Here is a 7,535-nt window from a genome sequence, read left to right as displayed (position 1 = left end):
TGAAGAAACACTCGAAAAGGAGAAGAAGAGGAAATCCAAGTCTAATTCTGACGGTGGAAACTTCCGAGAAAATACTGAGCGGAGAACACGTCGACACCACAGGTTCAGGTATACCTCAGCACCGTAGTGCGTGTAGAGGCTGCAGGTAATTCTGCTCGTGGCGACGAAAGCGGCGTGATACTGAACGGCGCTCGGCGTTGTCCGGCCCTGGTTGGCGTTATGAAGCTGGGGCCGGGCGCGCGAACTCCCAGCGCGGCGCGCGAAGTGCTGTGAGCGCACGGAGCAGCAGGCAGCGCGCGGCGCGAGTGCGCGAGTGCGGCGGAGCGCACCAGCGCGCGAGCGCGCCGACGCTGAGCGCGCCAGCGCGCAGCAGCGCCGCAGCTGGCGCACGGAGGCGCACGCGGCGGCGAGGATGGCACGCGGTGGCGTGCGGTCGCGGCGTGTGACCGCGCGCTGCGCGGTGATGACGACGGTGGCGGCAGCGGCGGCGTGGCGGCGGCGGCGACGGTGATGACGGCGGCGGCGGCGGCAACGGGAAGGTTAGGGCAAGATGAGGTAGGGCAATCCTCCAAGAAGAGTTAGAAAGAAAACTCAATTCTTGAATTATGATTGCCTAATGAGTTCTTGAAACAAATGACCTTATATAGGCCTTGGAGGAAAGAAAATAACTAGAAAATAAGGCGCAAGGAAAACGTGCATCACGTCACGCCAAAGGGCAGTTGTGGATCTGCCTTTGGCGTCGTGTCATGACGCACGTGGAGACGTGCGCGGGTGGTGACGTGGCGGACGACGGTTGTGGCGTGTTGACTTCTTCTTTGACTCCTGTTGACCGAGGTGGGTTGACTTCTGTTGACTTCATCTTTGGATCCGTAACGTCTGTGTTGACCCCAACTGCCTGCGGTGACGTGTCCCGGGCTGATGCATTGGCGTCCTCGCCATCAATTCCCCCGGGGTGCGAAGAACTCGACTCTGCCGAGTAAGCGGTGAGAGCTCAGGGCCTGACCAAGTCTGGCGCGAAGCGAGCCAAGTCGTCCTCCGTGATCCACGTGTCCTCCATCGACGCTTTGCCCTGCCAACGAACAAGAAACTTCCGCACCATTCCACCTTTGGTGACGGTGATTACTTCGTCCAGTATTTCCTCGATGATTTCATGCCAGTCAGAAGGTAGAGACGGGGGAGTGGACAAGTCAAACTCGCTCACCAGAAAGTCCGCGGGTAGAACATGGCTATCAGACGAAGGAGGTGGGGCTTTAAAGGCAACTAAATCTGAGATATTGAAAGTAGTGCTTATTCCCCACGAAGAGGGTATGTCAACGGCATAGGCATTTTCCCCAACTCGTTTGAGGATCGGAAAGCGGCCCGGCACTACGAGCATGAAGCTTAGTAGCCCGCTTGGAAGAAAATCTCTCCGGCCTAATCCGCACCATCACCATATCACCTTCTTTAAATTCACGAAAACGACGGTGCAAATCTGCGGATTGTTTATATGAGGCATTACTATGGGTGATGCGTGTACGGATTTCCTCATGCAGACTTCTAATATGATGCGCAAATTCATGACCGTCATCTGAGACTCTAGCATGCGGTCACATTGGTATGAGGTCGGTAGAGTGCGTGGAAGGTGACCATGCACTATTTCAAATGGACTCATACCGGTAGTACGGTTGACTGATGCGTTATAAGCAAATTCGGCACGCGGAATGACAGAATCCCAAGACTTGAGGATGTCTCCTACCAATGATCGTAATAGGTTGCCGAGGCTCCTATTAACGACCTCGGTCTGTCCATCAGTTTGGGGGTGGAAAGCTGTAGAGAATTTAAGCTTTGTTCCCAAAAGATGCCAAAGAGTCTTCCAAAAGTAGCTAGTGAATCGGACATCTCTGTCTGACACTATGCTCTTTGGAAGTCCATGGAGACGAACTACTTCATTGAAAAACAATTGAGCAACATGAGAAGCATCAGACGTTTTAAAACAAAGAATAAAATGAGCCATTTTTGAAACGATCCACAACCACCATGATGGAATCATGGCGCTTGTTCCTTGGAAGCCCTAGCACAAAGTCGATGCTCACATCCTCCCACGGTTTTTGAGGAACTGGTAATGGAGTGTAGAGCCCAGTATTCTGCTTGACCTGTTTGGCGAGCACACACACGACACTGGGACACTATATTAGCTACGTCTCGCAAGGAGGGCCAGTAGAATCGATGCTCAACCATTGCGATGGTTTTGTCTCTCCCAAAATGACCACTAAGGCCTCCAGCATGTGTTTCCCATACGAGAAAGTCCCTAAGAGAGGGCGTGGTATGCAAAGGCGTCGATCATAAAATAAGAATCCGTTTTCTAAGAGATAGTCTTGGTTAGCAGAATTCGGGTTCTTGCCTAAAGTCAGCAAAATGGGAGCAAAATCAGGGCAATCAGGGTACAGGTCCTTCATGTGATCAAATCCAATAACCTCAACCTTCATAACATTCAGCAAATGGACCCTTCGACTCAAAGCATCCGCGACTGTTCTCTACACCCCTCTTGTGTTTGAGGACAAAGGTATATGATTGAATAAACTCAACCCATTTAATGTGCCGCGAATTTAACTTCTGCTGGGAATGGAGATACTTAAGGGCTTCGTGATCAGAGTAGAGGACAAATTCTTTGGAGAGTAGGTAATGACGCCAATAACGTAAAGATTGGACGATCGCATAAAATTCTTTGTCATAGGTAGAATATTTGAGCTTAGCATCATTTAACTTTTCACTAAAGAAGGCGATGGGATGATTCTCTGACTCAGGACCCCACCAATTCCTAATCCCAAGCATCACTAGCAACCTCAAATACACTATCAAAATCAGGTAGTCGAAGAATTGGGCCTTGAGTCATTCTACGTTTAATCTCCTCACAGGATCTTTGAGCTTCTAGAGGCCATTCAAAATGAGTTCCCTTAAAACATTCACTCAGCGGTGCCATGATGGTGCTAAAGTTGGATATGAAGCGGCGATAGAATGTTGCTAGACCATGAAAACTACGAACATCATGCACACTTCTAGGTGTTGGCCACTGGGTGATGGCATCAATTTTGGCCGGATCGACGGATACACCGTGACAAGAGAGGATGAAACCTAAGAAAGAAACATGACTAACAAGGAAAGAACAGGTGTGTGGGTTAGCGTACAACTGCTCGGTTGTGAATACTGCACAAGCTAAACGAATGTGTTGGAGATGATCTGGTGTGGATCTGCTATAGATAAGGATATCATCAAAATAAACAACCACAAAATTTCCTATGAACGGTCTGAGTATGTGGTTCATCAATCGCTGAAAAGTGCTAGGTGCATTGGACAACCTAAAGGGCATAACCTTCCACTCATAAAGTCCATCTTTGATCTTAAAGGCTGTTTTCCATTCGTCTCCGGTCGGATACGAACTTGGTGCTACCCGATATTAAGACCAATATTGGAGAAAACTGTCGAACCTGCCATCATATCAAACATATCGTCGCTGCGAGGAATGGGAAATCTCTACTTGACCGTAATCTTGTTGATGGCTCTACTATCGATGCACATGCGCCAACTCCCGTCCTTTTTGGGAGCTAGTAGTGCAGGGACGGCACAAGGACTGAGGCTCTCTTGAATGAATCCCTTGTCCAAGAGGTCTTGGACTTGACGTTGGAGTTCCTTGTACTGCGTGGGATCCATACGGTAGTGGGGAAGGTTGGGTAACGATGACCCGGAACAAAGTCAATAGCGTGCTGAATATCGCGCATTGGAGGTAAGTCATTGGGTAAATCATTGGGAAAACACTAGCGAACTCCTCAAGAAGCTGAGAGACCTCATGGGGTGGAGTAGAGGAGTCCTCGGGGGAGTGATCAGGAATCATGGCTAAACACATAGTCATTTCACTATCAAGCTCTTTTTGAAATTGGGATCCACTAATAACACACAAGCCTATGGAAGTAGATTTCGAGACGGCCCTTTGCGGGTTATGAGTGTAGGGATGCCATGTGAATTTCTTGCCCTGATGGATGAAAGAACAAGTATTACTCCAACCATAGAGGTGTACATCGTTATCATACAGCCAAGGGCGGCCGAGGATAATGCTGCCCACCTTCATGGGTAGAACATCGCATAAAATCTCATCTTCATAGGATTGGACCTTCAAGGGGAGACGGCATTGGTTTTTCATAGGGATAGAGGTAGCATCAATCCACGAAACATAGTAGGGGTGAGGGTGATCAATCAACGGTAGTCCCAACGCGAAGTCATAACGTCGGAGGCAGCGTTAATACAGCTACCACTATCTACAATCGTCTTACATCTTATCACCAATTTTGAAATACGTGTAAAATATGGACGTCCTCAATGCAGGGTTGTCAGTAGTAGGTTGAGTAAGATTGCAACGGACAATTCCTCTAACTGATGTAGATGGGTCATGACGAGGAAGAGATGGGGGGCAATCTGTGATGCCAATAAAGCTCACTAATCCATCATCAAGCACAAAACCATCAACAACATGGTTCTCTACTCTATATTCCTCTTCCTCTAGGGATGGCTCATCTAAGGTATGCTCGCTTTGAAGGGTTCCTGTCCAATGTGCAAGGCTCGAGAGGGGCATTGGGAAGCTCTATGACCTCGACCTTGGCATTTAAAACAAGTCAAGCCAGAAGGACCGAGTTGTGAAGAGTTGGATTGAGGAGGGCCCTTGCGGTGGACTCGAGGACGGTGAGCTACGAGTTGTCGGGTAGGAAATGATTGAGTCGGAGCGGCGGGGCGGTGTTCGGATGGAGTGCGGGTAGGGGTAGGAGCCGGGAGCTGGAAGTGGCGGAGCTGAGAGGTGGTAGTGGTGGTGCTGGAAGAGCTAAGGGAGGTTGACGCTGGATTGCACGGTTGGCATAAGGAGTAGATAAAGGGCCGATCGGTGAGAGCAGGCGATGATACACAGGAGAATGATGTAAGTTCTGACACAGCTCTAGGTCTTCTACGATCTGGTAGGCCTGCTCTAACGTAGTGGCTTTACGGACTAGAAGTTCCGTCTCAAGGTGCAGGTTGAGACCTGTCCAAAGCGAGAAATAACAACGCGGGGTTCTCCTCAACACGACACCTCATGTAAAACTCCTCAAATTGGGTGATGTACTCGGAAAACCGGACGTCTACCCTGTTGTAGTTTATGCCATTGGTCTAAGAGGTTGTCTAAGTAAGCTAGTGGTACATATTTTTCTCTGAGTTTGTCCTTCATTTGAGGCCAAGTATCGATGGGCGCTCACGGCGGTTATAAATTGAAAATTCAAGGTTTTCCCAAAAGATTTTGGCTTGTCCTCCTAATCTCATCTCGGCGTCTGGACTTTCTGCCACTCTAACATATTGTACCACTTGAAATAGCTATTCAATTTTGACTCCCAATCGAGATAGTCTTTAGGGTCTCTAGATCCTCGTAGTATGGGACATCGACTTTGACGCCACGTTGAATCTGCTGCCAGTGGTTGTCGTGATCCGCACGACGGTGATCGCGAGGAGGAACCACCACTTCGGGTGGAAAAGGATCGTTCCTGTCCGGACGACTCCCGTTCCACCCGCGATGTCTATCATCAGGCGGATAAGGATCATTCCGAGGGGGATGATTCCTATCTCGCTCTGGGATCCTCCTCTCCGGTGGATGGTAATCGTCTCGTAGTGGACGATTTCCATCGTGCACCGGGGCTCTCTCCAAGGGAGGGTAGGGATCGTTCGCAGCGATGATTCTTATCTTGGCTTGGGGTCCTAGGCTCGGTGGATAGTAATCATCGCGGCGATTCCTATCACGAACTGGAGTACGGGTATCCGGAGGAATCATATCGTCATGTTAGACGGTTCTGATTTCGACTTCGGATCTATCATCGGGGCGTATAGGATCATCAACGTAACGATGATTCCTATCACGATCTCGAGCTCTAGGATCAGGTGGGTAGTGGTTCTCACGATCACGCGAAAGCGATCCGGGCCTCTATTTTCGAGTTGTTGAGTTCGGTCGCTCACGCGTCGATCGAACTACTTAGACGGTTGTCCATGTTGGTCATTCGTGTATTCATATCACGAAAACCATCATGGAAAGCGTCTAGTATACGATCAACGCCCAGGCGTGAAGAGGACGGTGGAGTGGGTGACGCCAACTCATGGATAGGGCTGACACCTCACGACCGTCTTGGGGTTGGTCTGTCATCGAGCGGGAACTCGTTTGCCTGAACGCAAATGCATGCAAGGGGACTGACAAATGATGAATGAAGACGCGTACGTTGGCGGAAATGGCTGGGCGACAGGTTAGGCTCTGATACCAATTTGACGAGGGGCGACTATGGGATGGACGATTTAGGCGGATGACGAGGCTATGGGTAGGAATGGGTAAGGATAAAACAATCCACAAAAATCACGGTCGATTCTCGGACTTAAAACCGATGAAATCTGGTGGTGCAGCTCCGACCCTTATCGAGGCGGGAGTACTGTCTTCCCCACCGCGACGATGCCTAAGCACGAAATCAATACCTCGAATTCACGTCGAAGAAACACTCGAGAAAAGGAGAGAAGAAGAGGAAATCCAAGTCTAATTCTGGCGGTGAAACTTCCGAGAAAATACTGAGCGGAGAACACGCCGACACCACAGGGTTCAGGTATACCTCAGCACCGTAGTGCGTGTAGAGGCTGCAGGTAATTCTGCTCGTGGCGGCGAAGGCGACGCGTGATCTGAACAGGCGCTCGGGCGTTGTCCGCCCTGGTTGACGTTATGAAGCGGGACGCCGGGTCGGGCGCGGCGAACTCCAGCGGCGCGCGCGAAGCGCGGAGCGCCGCGGGCAGCACGGAGCAGCGCGCGCGCGAGCGCGAGCGCGCAGCGCCGTGCGGAGCGCGAGCGTCTGTAGCGCGGAGGCGCGAGTGCGGCGAGCGCACCCGGCGCGCAGCGCCGCAGCAGCGCCGCGCCGGCAGCGCGCAGCGCCAGCGACGCGGCGTCTGAGCGCGCGGCGCGAGATGGCACGGTGGCGTCGTCGCGGCGTGTGACGGCGGTCGCGGCAGCGGTGGCGGCGGCGCGGCGGCGTGATGGCGGCGGCGGCGGCGGCAGCGGTGGCGGCGACGGCGGCGGCGGCGGGGAAGGTTTAGGCAAGATGAGGTAGGGCAATCCTCCAAGAAGAGTTAGAAAGAAAACTCAATTCTTGAATTATGATTGCCTAATGAGTTCTTGAAACAAATGACCTTATATAGGCCTTGGAGGAAAGAGAAAATAACTAGAAAATAAGACGCAAGGGAAAACGTGCATCACGTCACGCCAAAGGGCAGTTGTGGATCTGCCTTTGGCGTCGTGTCATGACGCGCGTGGAGACGTGCGCGGGTGGTGACGTGGTGGACGACGGTTGTGGCGTGTTGACTTCTTCTTTGACTCCTGTTGACCGAGGTGGGTTGACTTCTGTTGACTTCATCTTTGGATCCGTAACGTCTGTGTTGACCCCGACTGCCTGCGATGACGTGTCCCAGGCTGATGCATTGGCGTCCTCGCCATCAGTTGGCCAACCAAAACTTAAGGATCC

This window comes from Wolffia australiana, chromosome 3 (genome assembly GCF_029677425.1).
Source record: "Wolffia australiana isolate 7733 chromosome 3, ASM2967742v1".
Taxonomy (NCBI): domain Eukaryota; kingdom Viridiplantae; phylum Streptophyta; class Magnoliopsida; order Alismatales; family Araceae; genus Wolffia; species Wolffia australiana.
This window is presented reverse-complemented; position numbering follows the sequence as displayed.